This window comes from Mus caroli, chromosome 5 (genome assembly GCF_900094665.2).
Source record: "Mus caroli chromosome 5, CAROLI_EIJ_v1.1, whole genome shotgun sequence".
NCBI lineage: Eukaryota > Metazoa > Chordata > Mammalia > Rodentia > Muridae > Mus > Mus caroli.
Window position 1 is genome coordinate 106840624 of NC_034574.1, and position 16681 is coordinate 106857304.

Sequence of the window (16681 nt, forward strand, 5' to 3'; positions counted from 1 at the left end):
AGCGGGGATGTATGATGAGGAGTCACAGGACGCTGCAGGGGACTGCAAGACACTGTGGCTCTGGTAACTGACAAGGTCATCCTTGACTGCCACCTACCTGCCTAAGTTATTCTGGTCCTCTGGTTATTGTTTCTTCCGCTATAAACTGGAAAACTGTTTATAATAAAAGCGAATGAACTGTTTCTTTCTCATCATGCAAAGCCTAAGTGTACACACTCTGTCCATCAGTTCACACCTAGGAAAACACGCGTGGGTCACGGAGAACACATTCATTTCCAGCATCTACAGGGTCACACACATGCACACTCAAATGTGAGGGTCCTTATCCTTCTAGTTCATTTCTTCAACGACTTAGGCCTCAGTCACGTGCCACACTGGACACCGCAGGAGACTGACAAGCACCTGCTGTCCCAGAAGCTAACGCCATGGTAGACATGAACTGGACAGGAGGAGGGTAGTAGGGTGGGGCATTACATCAAGGATGGCTTCAGAAAGCCTGAAGGCGGAGCCCAGAGCAAATGAGGGGAAAGTGGGGCAGGACAGCAGCATGTCGGTTCACCCGAGGCTCTAGGCCAAGTTAGGGATTTCACCTTGTGTACTGCAAAAGGTTGGGAGGCACATGCACTAATTCCTCTCTCTCTCTCTCTCTCTCTCTCTCACACACACACACACATACACACACACACACACACACACTACTGTTGAGGAGCCCAGTGTCTGGCACAATCACTTTAGCATTTTAAAAGTTCCCTTGAAGCCGGGCGTGGTGGCGCACGCCTTTAATCCCAGCACTCGGGAGGCAGAGGCAGGCGGATTTCTGAGTTCGAGGCCAGCCTGGTCTACAAAGTGAGTTCCAGAACAGCCAGGGCTACATAGAGAAACCCCATCTTGAAAAACCAAAAAAAAAAAAAAAAAAAAAAAAAAAAAGTTCCCTTGAATACAGCTGGAGACTGGACATGCAGGCAGGAGCTTCTGAAAGCTCTAGAGGATGCACTGTCTGAGCCAGAAGTGCCGGTCCCAGTTGAATCAGGAAAAAGGGATGGAGACACAGGATACCACCAGCTGGATTTCAAACACCTCATTTGATAAGAGGGGCATTAAAATTGATTCTAGCATTAGAAAAAAAAAGTATTAGTGTGACTGCAGAGGTACGTGTGCTACTGAACATATATGGGGGTCAAAAGACAACCCACAACCTACCTTGTGGGTTCTGAGGACTGACCTCAGTGGCCAGGCCTGCATGGCAAGCGCTTTACCGGTGAGCTAGCTCACTTTTGATCCACACAGGCAGCGCACTCCCAGAGTGCACTCCACCCAGAGCAAGAGGCAAGGATGGCTGACCTCCCGCCTCAGCAGTCAAAGACCCTTCTCATACAGCCAGGTGCATAAAACCAGCACCTTTTCAGATGGGCGACTGCATCTGCCACTTGAGGCTGGGCTACAGCTTAGAGGTGAAACATCTGCTTAGCATGTGGGCAGCCCCAGCTTCAGTAACCAACTGTAACACACACACACACACACACACACACACACACACACACACACACACTCCTTTGCCTGAAATAAAGTGTACTGAAAGGAAATATACTGAGGAGACTACTTGAAAATAAAAATAAGGCTGGGCATGGTGGTGCAAACCTTTAACCCCAGCATTTAAGAAGCAGAGGCAGGCAGATCTCTGCTCTGACCAGAACAAGTTCCAGGACAGCCAGGGCTACCCAGAGGGAGGGAAGGAGAAAGGGAGAGAGGAAGGGAGGAAAAGAGAAACGAGAGATACACCAGACATACACACACATTCACACACACACACACACACACATGGGAGAGTCAGACAGACAGAGACAGACACTAAAAGAAAAATTCTCTAGCCACAAAGAGTGGGAAGCACAGCATCAAGTGACAGGAATACTCTCATAAGCAACCGCATTTAGTCTGTAGGAAATCTCTAAGAAACGACAAGAAATAATAAACACCTACAGATATACAAATATAGTCGTCTTTTAAAGTTGCCAGAATGACATATAAACACCCACAAATACAAACGCAATTATGAAACCATCCATTTTTGCAGCCATTTCTAACACCGAAGCCCACCTTCCAAACCACAGTGTACAAAGGAGCTCTGAACAGGACGGTGACCAGGTGAAGCAGTGACGATCGCCCTACCCAATTCACCTGCACCTACCCAATTCACCCAATTCTGGGGCTGGACTAGAAGTCCCCTCGGGCTTTCCTGGTCCCTACTCCTCCAGGGTGCGCACACAATGAGGACATTGGCTGCCCTCGTATTAAAGGCAGAGGCACTGCAGGGAACGCTGACCCTTACCTGGATGCACACTAGGCTGTTCCTGAGTCCACTTGGACAATGACTTCAGATGATTGAAAACGCCAGCCAGGAAGTGAGATTAGTTCTTGTTTAAAGCTAAACTCACTGGCCAGAGCTACGAAACAACGCTGTAAGAATTGCTAGCTGGGTGAGGTGCTGTAGCCTATGACCTCAGAAAGGCTCAACCTCAAGACCAGCCAAGGCCACATAGTGAGTGTGAGGAAGATGGAGCACCTGTTCCAATCTCCAGCACACCCATGGGGTGGCTGTACATGCTGGAGCCCCAGCACAGTAGGCAGGTCCTGAGCGATCTCTGGCCAGCAAGTCTAGCTGCAATGGCAGCTTCTGGTTCAGGGAGGACCCTCTCAAGCCAGCAATGCAGAGACCAACAGAAGAGGACTCCTAACACTGCTCCAGCCTCCATACCTGCACATGGCTACACACACTCATGTGCACTACACAACATACAAACCCCCAATGCTGACAATATTCTGAATTTGTTCAAGAACTTAACCAAGTAAACGTCCAGTACCCAAACTGTGTGCTGGTAAGATGGTTTAGTAAGAGTTAGGACCCCATAGATAAGCCTGATAACCTGTGTTCCTAAATTCCCCCTCCCAGACCCACTGTTAGGAGAAAAACAACTTCTACAAGTGGTCCTCTGACCTCCAACCTTCAGTGGCCCAAGTACTACGCAAATTAATACAGGTGATTTTTGTTGTTGTTGTTGTTCTTGCTTTTGTTTCTTAAAGAAAATAGATGTGAGTCTCTACGTACAGGTGTGGCCGGCAATTAGGTATTCTTCAGCTAACACGGGTGGAGTATCAGCGCTTGCCAGCCAGGCTATCCTGAGAAACAAAAGGCACAAAAAAACCTGAACATTCTATACCTTCAGGAAATACAGACTATAATGGTACCAGTGTTCCCATTCTCCAACTAGAAAACAACTCATAGTTCGCTAGTTTTTAATTCCTACTACCTTAAGGTGACTGCTTAGTGCTGGTGGAGACCACAGACTGGTCTCTGCCTTTGTAGCTTCATGTCTAAAGTATCCTTTTTGGTTTTATTTGTTCGTTGTTGGTATTTTTGTTTTGAGACAGTGTCTCACTCTATAACCAGACTGACCTCAAAATCACTCTGCCTCTGACTTCCTGGTGCTAATACTCCAAGTATGAGCTGCTATTCTAGGCTACTGTATGGATTTTACATTCTACTCAAACACACCGAATGACAACAGATTCTAGTAGCACAATCTCTGGCAGTGTTAACAAAACCACCCATGTTTGCACTATTTTTCCCCACTCACTACTGATTTAGTCCAAACCAGCACCACCACACACCCTCAGACGCTGCCCTGCTCTGGACATCCCACAGCAGGGCTTCCCAACAGGCTTACTCGTGTGCATCCACATCCAAAGACTACACGTGCAAGATGTTTACAGAAGCTTTGTGCTGTGCTTTTAAATCGTGCCAAAGGCCTTGAGTCCCAGCACCCCAGAAGCAGAGACAGAAGGATCTCTGCGGATTTGAGACCAACCTGGTCTACATAGCAACCTACAGGACAGCCAGGGCTACACAGAGAGATCCTGACAAGACAACAATCTGGGCACTGGTGATGCACAGCTGTAATCTGAGCACTTGGGAGGCAGAGGCTAGCCTGGTCTACAGTGTAGTTCCAGGACAGTCAAGACTATGCAGAGAGACCCTATCTTGAAAATAAACAAGTTAATTAATAAATTAAAAACAAATTAATAAATTAATAAATTGTACACTTTCAAGGTAAGCTAAAATGTAACAAGCTTTATAAACCAGAAACCACTAACTTGTCCTGGAAAAAAAATCAAACTCCTGACCCTTCCTTCCTCCACTCTGCAAGCAGTGTCTGAAAGACAGCTTAGAGACAGCTGCTCTGGAGCCTCCACAGGGGAGCACCAGAAGGAGTTTACAGAGGGGCAGAAAGCCAGGCAGAGAATGGGGTGCCTCTGGCACTGCAAGCCTCAGGTGCCACCCTTCCCTAATCCTCTTCCCAAAGTTGTCAGAAACCACCGTGCCTTCCCACGATGGTCCCCAGATGGAGAAGAGAAAAGAGGGGGGAGGAGGACGGTCATGACCACCAGCAGACTCACTCTCTTACAGATGGCAGGACACACAGCCTCCTCCCTTCCAGCTGCAGGGCACCTCTGTGTGGGCTCAGCCTGACCCCTCATCTACTCAACTGTTCTCCTAAAACCTGTTACCCTGAACACATACATACAGTTCAGAAAGAATCTATTCATCAACAAGGAAATCCTTTTTCAAAATTTTTGAGCTGGAAAGACGGCCCAACTGTTAAAGCACTCACTACTCTTGCAGAGGGCCTGAATTTGATTCCCAGCACCCACGTCAGGCAGCTCGGACCTGTCTTAACTCCAGCTACAGGGATTCGAAACCTCCGGCCTGTTGGTCTCATCACTCATACGTACCTGACACACACATATAATTAATTACAAATAAATACAGTCAGACAGTGGTGGCACAAACATTTATTTATGGCTATCACTTAGGAGGCAGAAGCAAGTCAATCTCTGAGTTCAAGGCCAACCTGGTCTATAGAGCGAGTTCCAGGACAGCCAGGACTACACAGAGAAACCCTGTCTCTGAAAAAAAAAAAAAAACAATAAATATTTTTCTTAAAAAATCGTTAGCATGAGATTAACTGATAGACCATTTGCCTAGCACAAAGCCCAGGATTTGATTCTCAGCACTACATAAATGCTTATTTATAATCTCAACATCCAGGAGATATATACAAGAGGATACTAAGTCTAGGGTCACCCTCCAGCACAGGGCATCTGTGAGTGGACTGACACACAGCCTGTCACTGGTTAGTCTGTGAAAATGATCATCAATAAGCACAAGAGAATAGCCTGAGCCATCTGCTTGGCTCCCACCACTCCCAACGAGGGCTGCTCGGCAGAGGTGGGAGGCCTCCAGATACAAGTTCTGCAGAGCAAAGCTAGGAGCTGGATCACGGATCCTCTCCTCTTCCACAGGACTCTTGGCAAGCAAGACCCAGAATTCCACCACCACCATTAACAGTTTAACACTGCTGGGAGTTGAACAAATGCTCCCTGTAGCCAGGGTTTATAAAGCTGAATTTGTGTTTAAAAAGCCATCTGAGCCCCAAACACCCAAGTCAGTCTCCAGACTAGTCCTGAGTCAAAGTGGGCCTGCAAACACTGCCTGCCTCCAGACAGTATGCCTGTCTCCCCTCACCATGTAGTTCAGCCCAGGGCACTCACGACACCTCACGCTGCATGAGACTGAAGTGGCAATCTTAGGGGGAAAAATCAACCCAAGACTTCCAACTTCCTGCTGAAGCTTTGCTGTGAAGTATCAGTGGCCAGCACAGAAGAGAACCCAGAGCAGCCAACCACCCTACTCCTGAAAGGCTACGGGCCAGCACGCAGACCCAGAGGAGAGACACTTGTCCCGAGAACCTGCTGACCCGAGTTTGATCTCTAGAGTCAAGTAAAGATAAAGGAGAGAACCAACTCCACACTGCCGTCTTCTACTCTGTACCGCGGCACGGCACGGCACGGCATGGTACCGCACATGCACCCTGCTACACACATGTCATGCACTCACAAACACACACACACAGTAAATTCTGAAAATTAAAAAGAAGATAAAACCAGACAACACATCTTACCAAGCATCATCCAAGGACGGTGACCTGCCCTTGTTGGCTCCTGCACCACTCTCGCTTGCCAAGTGAAACTAAGACGACAATGTTAAGCTAAAGATACTGCTAACCACAAAATGAGTTTGGTGGCTCACTTGTAAAGCAACTGCTCTCATAAATCCCACATTTGGCTCTCAGCTCTAGGAGGTCATCCTCATGGGCACACACCCCACACGGACACACAGGCACACAGAAAAAATATATCAATTTTTAAAATAAAAACCGAAATCCCTCTGCTCAATCGAGTAAAATTTTAGTGAAAATGTACAGATACCACCCAAAGTCTTTATGCCCTTTATTTTTTTCAATACAGAAATTTCACTTGAAGTAGCTCTGGCCCTAGTTCTGTAGAGCTTGTCTACTTAATAAATTTCTAGAAATACTGCTAGATTAACTTATTTTTATTTTACAGGCATGAGTATTTTGTCAACATGTCTATCTCTGTCCTGTATGCTTGCCTGGTGCCTGGGAGGTCAGAAAAATGCTTCGGGTCCCCTGGAACTGGTGTCATATGTAGCTGTGAGCAACCTAGTGGGAGCTGGGACTCAAACCCACTCTTTGAGGGCAGCCAGTGCTTTTAACCACAGCACCATCTCTGCGGCCTTAGCTATCTAAATTTTATTTTAAGATTTATTTATTTTTTATTTCTTTATTTTTTAATTGGTTATTTTATTTATATTTCAAATGTCATTCCCCTTTCTGGTTTCCCCTATTTTTTATTTCTATGAGTACACTGTAGCTGTCTTCAGACACACCAGAAGAGGGCACTGGATCCCATTAGAGATGGTTGTGAGCCACCATGTGGTTCCTGGGAATTGAACTCAGGACCTCTGGAAGAGCAGCCAGTGGTCTTAACCACTGAGCCATCTCTCCAGCCCTGGCTATCTACTATTTTTATGGAAGAAATGTTTAGTTCTGGAAAGGTAAATGCTTGTACGCATGTCAGAGGCCTTGGGCTCTCCCTGCTCCATCCCTTCCTTTAACATAAGTGACCATACATGTGTCTTTCCTACTATGTTAGGAAAATGGCCTGAGAGTCCAAATTAGAGGCTGTATAGAAATACTCCACATAAGCAACAGACATATATACTGACCAAATGATCTCAATTTTGGTCCAAAATGAATAATTGGATATAGACTTATTACAAGTGTTTAATTAGAGCTTTTTCTTAAATCTGAGGTACACTGCTTTTAACAGCTCTTTTCTTTGTGTGCATTATAAATGTTAATAAGGTTTTCTTTTTTTTTTTTACTGTATATAACTGCAATAAAATAGACACTGCAATAAAAACAAAGTGAAATTTAAAAATACAAATAAACTTCAGCACAAATCTCCCTGCTTAACGGCGATGACAGCTCGGGTTCATTCACAAGTGCCGGGCACTTGTAGAGCACACACACACTCTTATATGAGTAAATCAGCCTCGATTCCTTAAGTCCCTAAGAATGAAAGGAATTAGAATCTTTAACTGGGAAAGAATGCTGACGGTTCTGAGAAGGAATTTAAGTGTGTCTTGTGTGAAATAAGCAAATAATGATTAACCCCTTCGTCCTCAGGAGAGCTGCTTCTGAATCCTGTCAAGCACCCGTCCAGGGCCAAAAGGGAAAGCAGCTCACCAAGTCCCCTCACCGCTCTCACCATGCTTGTCCCAGAATCCACTCCAGCTCTGCTCTCCTGGGGTGGCGGCCCTCAGCAGCTGTTAGCACCTAGGGACTCACAGTGGCTCATCCAACAAGCCACCATGTGATTCACTCACAGGCAGGCTGTCTGGGCTGCCCCGTGGGAAGCGTGATTGTCAGTTGTTCCAGCAACAGCCCCATGTGTTGTTCCCACCCAAACTCAACAAGACAAGCGCCCTTTTTCCCAGCAAAACAAGAGATAAACTCATCGTTAACAGGCCTTTAAAACATAAAATGTGATCACAGTTTATCTTATTGAAAAAATAAAAATGACTAATACTAACTGCCTTCAACCCCCAGCACCATTAATTAATTAATTAACTAATTAATTAATTAATGAAAATCAGCCAAATGTGGCCAGATTTACACCCGCCATCCTGGCACTCCAGAAGGTAAGGAAAATGGTCTGCGGGCCATCCTGGACTATAGAACAAGTTCCTGGCCAACCTAAGCAACTTAGCAAGACCCTGTCACAAACAAAACTAGGAAGTGAAGTCTGCAGCAAGACTGGCAACACTGCCACATGCACCCACCAAGTACCCAGAGTCCTAAAAACATGGCTCGACTGCCCATGTTTTAATTCAGGCACAGCCAGAGTATGTGAACAGGGCCTGAGGCAGGAAACTGTAGTGAGCCCTAGACCTGCTGTTTGTAGGTCTGGCAGAAGCACAGCATTCAAGCTAGAAGGTGGCAGACATTAAACTGGGTCAGACACTAAAACTGGCAGGGTCAGATTATAAAAAGGAAACTGATTTTAACTTACGGCCCGTACTGTATGTCACACCCACCTTATCTTCACGCTGCAAATGAAATAGGGGTGTGGGGGTACAGCTGAGCTCCAGCTCCTGGGTGAGTGCGTTGCAGAGGCTTCAGAGCAGAGCAGCCTGGTGTCTCCAGCTCTGCCGTGAGTGCCAGCCAATAGGAAGCTCAAGGCTGGCAGCTGGGTTCATAGAGGTCTACAGTGGCGCCTCCCAGGCAGCCAGGATGAGGACTCTCAGCCCCTAAGAGGACACACTCCTTAAAGAGTGGCTTGATACTGCAAGGTATGTCATTCACAGTTTAACTCTTAAGATTTATTTCATTGGTTTTTTTTTTTCTTCTTTTCTTTCTCCACCTTTGGTTTTCTGAAACAGGGTCTTTCCACACACCCTGGTTATCCTAGAACTCACTATATAGACCAGACTGGCCTCAAATTCAGAGATCCGCCTGCCTCTGCCTCCCAAGTGCTGGGATGAAAGGTGTGCGCGACCACTGCCTGGCTGGCCCTTATATTTTAATGTGCTTGTTGTGTACACACGCGCAGAGGCCAGAGGTGGCGGGGCCAGCCATATCAGAGCTCAATGAGTGCTTCAGTGCAAGCCTTCCCCACCCTGAGGAGACTACCTGAGGTACCCAGTCAGGTACCTGGGATTAGGTCCTTGTCCTTAAAACAGACAGATGGACAGCTAAACAGATCAAATTAACCACAAGCATAACACGGAGACAATGGACACGCGTTTGAATAGGCATCTCCAGATAGATATAGGTGTGAAACCCTGGCCTCAGTGTGAATAGGCATCTCCAGAAAGATAGGTATGAAACCCAGGCCTCAGTTTCATCAAACACACACACACAGGTCCCTAAAGTTAAACATTCTTCCCTTTGTGCCCAGGCCAGAGGCTGGAGTCACGACTCCCAGGTGCTCCTACTGCTCTCTGGGAGGTCCCAAAATGTAGTTTCTAGAACCCATGACAGGCAGCTCACAACTGCCTGTAACTACAGCTCCACAGTGGATGCAAAGCCTTGGGCTTCACAGGGGCGCCTTCTTTACAACCCCGTCGCTGCAGTGAATGAGAGAGATAATCCCCAACTGGTTCCTCCTATTGCAGAAAGATAGTAAGGGAAATGTTTTTAATTAGACTATCAGAAATGAGCCTAGCTAAAGAATGTTTCCTGTGGTCAGGTCCTGCAAGATACATTAAAACGTATAAACAGGATGAAAAGACCCCTTAATTTCAGCACTTAGGAGGCAGAAGCAGAGGCAGGGGATCTCTGTGAGCCCCAGGCTAACCTGATCTACATACTGAGTACCAGGACAGCCAGGGCTACGCAGTGAGACCCCATCTCAAAATAAATAAGAACAAGTATGTCACCTTAGGACTGAGGTCCACCCACTCTTCTGAGTGGGTCAGGCAGGCAGGTGTTGCCGCTGACCTGTGTTCATCAAGGCCAGCCTGTATGCGCCCAGTGGCTCAATCACATCATGGCCCTAGTGAAAGAGGCTGTGTCAGAGGGAGGAAGCCCAGACAAGAATGCCCTGGCCTCAGGGAGAGGTCTCACTTCAGATTTACAACTGAACACTTTTGACTTGGATGCTAGAAAGGCGGGAGGGGAATTACCCCGCCCTCCAAGCTCTTTCTGTAAAGGTAATAAAGATGTCAGCAACCAGGAACCTCACTGTCTTCAGGATCACCTCAGCTAACTTCTCTAAATTATCATTCATTCGCCCAGTAAAAACACCCAGTGGGCATTGGTGACTAAGCTATGAACAAGAAGGCAGAACCTCAATCTATGGCCCAAGGCGTTCATCCTGGCTTCCTCTACCTGCTATTCAGGGCAGGGGCAACATCGGCTAGTGTGAAAGAGTTGTCAGGGAGTCAAACCTCCCGAAGGACAAGAAGGACCCAGAAAGCGGGAGGGAGGGAAGCATGAGCAGGCACCTCAGGAGACCTGAGAGTGGCCTGGAGACTCAGGAGCAAGCAACAGTGCGAGACTGAAGACACCACAACACAGACTGCGAATGAACCCCAGAGCCCACATAAAGCTGGAAGTTGGCACTCTGTGTCATATGCGCCTACATATGTACACCATCCACATTCACACGCACATACATACACACCATTCACATACATGTACATCATTCATACATGCACATCATTCATACACACTCATCATTTATACACACACACACACCCCCCACTCACAGGCACACATCACACACACGCATACCCTTCATACATACACTAAATGAAATAAAAATAAATAAATAATCTGAACTTACTTTAAAGGATGGGCATCTACAAGATTTAAAAGAGCAACCTTTTTTGTTCAATAGCCCTCTCCGTGATTCCCCAACATCTCTTACATTTGGCTTTTAACTTCCATAACTAAACTGCCAGAGTACTTGGGAGGTTGAGGCAGGAGGATTGGTGTTAGAATGAGGCCAGCCTGGGCTAGAGTGAGACTCTGCTGCAAAACCAAAGAAAAAAGAAAAAGAAAACCACCAACCAGACAGACAGATAAAAATGTGATTTAAGGTCTGAGTGAATAATTTCTAGTTTGCAAGAACTGACTACTTATGAAAATTTAGTTGTGTGCTTCAGTGGGCAATATCAGAAAAAACTAACCCACAAATGGCAAACTGTGTGACTGAAAGGGTGTTTATAAAAAAAATCTCTTAGAAAGTAAAACAATCTCTGTTTTAAAAACAGGCGAAGCATCTAAAAAGCGAGGTCTCCACAGAAGACATGCAAGTGCCCACTGCTCTCACGAAACAACACTCATCACGATCTCGGGCACAACAGAAGTCAGACCCACAGCATAGTAGTTCTCCCCACCCTGAGGCTGACTAGAACCAAAAGGCAGAGAACACAGTGGTCACCATGAAGAGACACACTCATTGTGGGTTAAAAAACCGCCCAAAGCTGCAGCTGCTTTGGAAATCACTGTGGCAGTTCCTTCAAAGAGTTAAATACAGGCTTATCAGATAACCAGCAATTCCACTCTCGGGTCAACACTCCAGAGAAAAGAAAATACATTTTCACATAACGAGTGCTCACAGCCGACTTACTTGTAGTAACTAGCCCAAAAGGCAAACACCCAAATACCCATCAAGTATGAATGAATAAACAAAACATGGTATGTCCATACAATGAAATATTATTCAAGCATAAATAGATTATTCCACATTCACTACAGAATGCATAAATTTTAAAGTATGCTGATAAAGTGAGGGACAAAGACCACCTACTAAAGGCTGTACACATGTCTGTCCTAGGACGACATATTCACAGAGGCGATCAGTGGAAGATCACTGAGAAGGAAGAAGGCTGGTGGGAAGCTGTGGTGCCCAGGGCGCTTCTCGCCTGGATGGGGAAATACTCTCAACTGAGTTCAGTGGTTAAAAGGCTGCACTGCCCTGTGACAACACCACACCCCCACCCCTCGCCCCCGTGAGCTGTGCACCTTAGGTGAGTTAAGTGCATGGTATGTGAATCATAGCTCAATAAAGCTGCTGTAAAACAAAAAAGTGCCCACTGTGCACTGTCAGAGGACGAAGCAGGTGCTAAAGTAGTAGCGAGTCTTGCCCGTGAACTTCAGAGCCTCAACTAGGGCAACGAAAACCCAAAAGATTCCATTCCTCAGCATCTAGGTCCTAGGCTGTGCTGAAATATTCATGAAGAATTCCGTGTTTTCATACAGTAGCCATCTCTAGTTTAAAAGACACTGGCAAGTACCAGATGAGTTCTGATAGCTCCCTGACACAGGGAAGCCATCGGGTGGAGCACACAGCACAGGGGCCTTCAGCACCCGGGCAGTAGGCTGAGTTTGAAAGTAGCTCTCACTGGGCCACCCCCGCCCCGCCCCACCCCACCCCACCCCACCCCGGGAGAGGCCAGGCACTTCAATTACTCTGTCTCTAAAGCACCGGTTTGTGACATATCAGAATACTAAATGAAATGTTGTGCTCTCGTAAAAAAACTGAGTCTTCCACACCCGCACTTATTTAGCTAAGAAACTAATAACATCATTTCAAACATCCTATCACATAAGCATGAGAGCGACTCCCCACACAGCTGGAGTGGATCCCAGAAATAATGTTTAAAAATGGTATTTAGCGATCCGGAATCTAAGCCTAATTTATACACAGACACAAATACTGATTAGCGTGATCTGGTCGAAATAACAAATAGCCATGAAAACTCTAGTGCTTCTGCAGTGACATTTCTCCAGGCTATTTATGTTAAATAAACTCATGACACTTAAGAGACGGCAAAGATGTGACTAAGATTAAGTTAAAAGCACTTGCTGCACTTCAAGAAAACCCAGGGTCAGTACTCCACCTGCGCAGGTGGCTCACAGCCCTCTGCTACTCCAGCTCCAGGGAATCCCATGTCGCTGGCCAGCAAGGGTGCACATATATGCACATAACCACCACCAACACACACACCTTAAAATAATAATTTTTTTTTTTTTTTTTTTTTTTTTAGGTTTTTCGAGACAGGGTTTCTCTGTGTAGCCCTGGCTGTCCTGGCACTCACTTTGTAGACCAGGCTGGCCTCGAACTCAGAAATTCGCCTGCCTCTGCCTCCCGAGTGCTGGGATTAAAGGCGTGCGCCACCACGCCCGGCTTAAAATAGTAATTTAAAAAAACTTTTAAATTCATCAGGCTTTAATGTACTGACCACAAGTAAAATATACATGTGCTTCGCACACGCACGCGCACACACACAGAGAAAACATTTTCCGACTTCTTAAAAAAGTATGTGTCTGTGTGTGTGTGTGTGACTGTCAACTACCAAAAGACAGGGCTAGAGCTATGATATAAGGCAATTCTGCTCTACCACATTTTTTTTTTCTGTTTATACATGTGTCTTAGTTCTAGTTACTATTGCTGTGATGAGACACCAGGACCAAAACAGCTTAGGGAGGAAAGGGTTAATTCAGCTCACACTTCCACATCACAGTTCATCATCAAAGGAAGTCAGGACAGGAACTCTAGCAGGGCGGGAACCTGGAGGCAGCAGCTGATGCAGAGGCCATGGAGGGATGCTGCTTACTGGCTTGCTCCCCATGGCTTGGGGAGCTTGGTCAGCCTGTTTTCTTATGGAACTCAGGACTGCAAGCCCAGGGGTGGCCCCGCCCACAATGGGCTCAGCCCTCCCCCCCATGAATCACCAGTTAAGAAAAGGCCCCACAGGCTTTTCTACAACCCCAGTCTCACTTTTTCTCCACTGAGGCTTCCTCCCCTCTGATGACTCTGGCTTGTGTCAAGCTAGACAGAAAACCAGCCAGTACAATATGTAACCGCCGCCTAGAATCGATGTTTAATGTCAGGCTGTCGATCCAAACATCACTGAGTGTGACACACACTCCCCAAGTCTCCCTAGGACAGTGTTCTCTAACATGTCCAGAACCAAGCACTGTGTTCAGCTGCTCTGAGGCTGCGGACAGGAATATGAACTACAATTTGCCTTCACACCCGAGCAGGCGGCAGGAAGCAACTGCTTGTACTTCATCATGTTCTTCCCTCTGCTAGCAGGCCCTGGTGTCAGGGTGCTGCCAGACAAGGACAATAAGACGCTTTATTATATAGGGTGACTAAGAGCCTCGCAAGGACTGTTTTAGAATATAATCCCGGTAGGGAAGGCCACTGGATGGGAGTACAATTATTTCGTGCCAACCATTTCCAAAACTAAACATATTGTGGCCCTGCGTATAAGCATGCTCTGCGGTCAATTCTCTTTCAAATGCTTACAGGAAGCAATCCCGGGAGAGACGAACAACTTGCAATTTGCTTCTCACTCTGAATCCCACGACAGAAATGTGTAGAGCAAGCCGTCCTGACACCACAAAACAAGGGCAGCCTACATGAAGGCCAAATATAGGATGTGATTCTAAACCACTACGGAGCGAAAGCCTGCATTTCCTTTTCCAGCCTGCAAAAAAAAAAAAAAAAAACCCTTTGAACACTCCCAAAAAAGGACGTCGGGGCCGGCACCTCCCTCCGGGAGGAAGCCCCTTTCTTCTCGGCAAGCCCTGCAGCCGGCCACTTCCCCCAAGCGCATTCACATCACTGGAGATAGATAGGGCTGCTGTGCGTACGCCCGCCGGGGGACCGGCGGCAGAGCTGGGCTGGGCGTCCCCACCCTCCACCTCTGATGTCATCCTAGCCATCTCGGCGCGGCTGAGCCCCACCTGCCCCGCGGGTCACTAGGTTCCGCACCCGGGACAGGGTTCCTCCTCCAGGCCAAGCCACTGCAGCCCGCCCCCGCCCCAGGTCTTCAGGGTCCAGGAGGCCAGGCACTGCGAGCCAGGCGGAGCCCCGCCCGGGCGCGCCCCGCACACCGGGGGTCCCCCGCGGACCCAGCCCCACGTGAGCGCTCGGCCGCAGCCTCTTCGCAGCCGGCACACACCGCCTCACGGCTCCCGGGCCCACGGCTGCCCGCAGACGGCCATTCCCCAGCCGCAGCGCCCGGGGCACGCGCGTGCGCCCGGCACCACTCGGCGCCGCCGGCTCCTGTCAGCCGAGAGCTTCACACGCGGGGTCCGGGAGGCCGGCCCGCCCGCCCCGGGCTCGCTCCGGAGCTGCCCCGTCCTGAGCGCGCGCTGCTTACCAGAGCCCGGGTGCCTGAGGCGCCGCCGAAGTCCCTGCTGCAAAGCCCCGCGAAGCCTCCAACCGCTGCCGCCTCCCGCCTGGCACTGAGCGCCGCGCGGGGGAGGGGCGCGGCCGCCGCTGCCCAGGCCTTCGCGCGCGCGGGCCCCGCCCCCGCGCCGCGGCCGCGCCCAACCAGCGCCGCCGAACCGCGCTTCGTCACGCCCACTTCCGGAAGGTCCCGGTTAGATACCCAGCTCTCCTTAGAGCGCCCCCTGTGGTGGCGCGGGGAGGTGCAAGGAGGCTCGGAGCCCACGCCCGCTTTCCGGGGCACTTGAATGGCCGGGTGGCCACGCCCACGGGCTCCTTCCAGCCCCACCCAGGTCTTTAGAACCAGAGCGGGCGTTCTTAAGCTCCACCCACGGCCCTGCCGAGCCTCCCTATGAGGTTGGTCGTTTGAGCGCAGCTAACTGCCCACCGAGTCCGTGAGCAGGGCTTGGTTCCTCCCGCCCCCAAAACCTAGCTTCCCCGAGTTGAGCGCCGCAAATCCCCGCTCGGATTTCCTGAAGACCCGGGGAACCTATGGTCATCCTATTTGCTGTACCTCAAGCCCCGCCCGCGGCCCTGAGCGTACTTAAACCGTAAGCCCCGCCCCAAGTTCTTAGCCCCACCTCCATTAGGGCTGGTTCACGCCTCTCACCCAAGCTGTCTCTGTCCCACTACTCTCCAGGTCTCCAGGGCAGGGTGGCAACCCTTGGGCTGGACCACACCTACGAGAGAAAGCTAAAGAGAGGCAATGAAGACTCCCTGGCTAAAGTCCCTCCATATGAGCACGCGGATATGTGTCCTAGCCCTGTTACTCTTCAAATGAAGTGACCCAGGGACCATTTCACTCACCTCTTTGGATTTCAGTTTCCTAATCTTGAGTGTAAGATTATCCCACTATTAGCCAAAGCCCCTTCAGAAATATCAAGCTTTGAAATACCAAGATCTAAGGAAACTGCGTCCAGGGATCTGGGCCAGCTGAGGGGTTGAGCCATTTATTTCCCAAAGCAAGGCATCTTTACAATTCGCAGAGGGATGAATTTTCACTTTGTTTTAGCCTCAGAGATGTCCAGGAATCTGTGGTCGGCGTTCAGTGGTAGAACCCCTGAATTCTTGTTGCAGGAATTAGGATAAACTGCCACCTCAAAACAGAAGGCACACGCCTTTAGTCCCAACACTGAGGAGGCTGAGGCAGGTGGATCTCTGTCAGTAGTTCCAGGCCAGCCTGGTCTACATACTGAGTTCCAAGACATCCAGGGGTATGTAAAGAAACTCTGTCTCTAAATAAATGAATAAATAAAATAAAATTAGGCATTGTGTGTGTGTGTAAATTATGTGTTGTGTAAATCAAGGTCTACCAGAATGAAACAGCTTGCTCAGCAAGTTTTTACTCTCTACAAAGCTCAATTTTTAAAGATTGGTGTGTTTATTTTACATGTATGCCTCTGTGTATGTAATTACACCACCTGCACGCAGTGCCCTCGTAGGTCAGACCAGACTGAGCTAGCCTGGATCTAGAGTTACCGCAGGCTGTCAGAGGACTACCGTGGTT

The 16681-nt window shown here is 48.4% G+C and overlaps 1 protein-coding gene across 2 annotated transcripts in view; it reads right to left on the bottom strand.

Moving 5' to 3' along the window:
• Coro1c (coronin 1C) overlaps positions 1-15212 on the bottom strand; it is a 64773-nt gene extending 49561 nt beyond the window's left edge. The window contains exons 1-2 of one of the 2 annotated variants that reach the window (XM_021162248.2): positions 15107-15191; positions 14248-14428 (exon numbers count right to left, since the gene is read on the bottom strand). The gene's annotated coding sequence lies outside the window, so the exon portion shown is untranslated. Of the gene's footprint in view, positions 1-14247; positions 14429-15106 lie in introns of both variants that reach the window. The other variant, XM_021162247.2, reaches the window with a different exon arrangement.
• Between the last annotated feature and the right edge of the window lie 1469 nt (positions 15213-16681).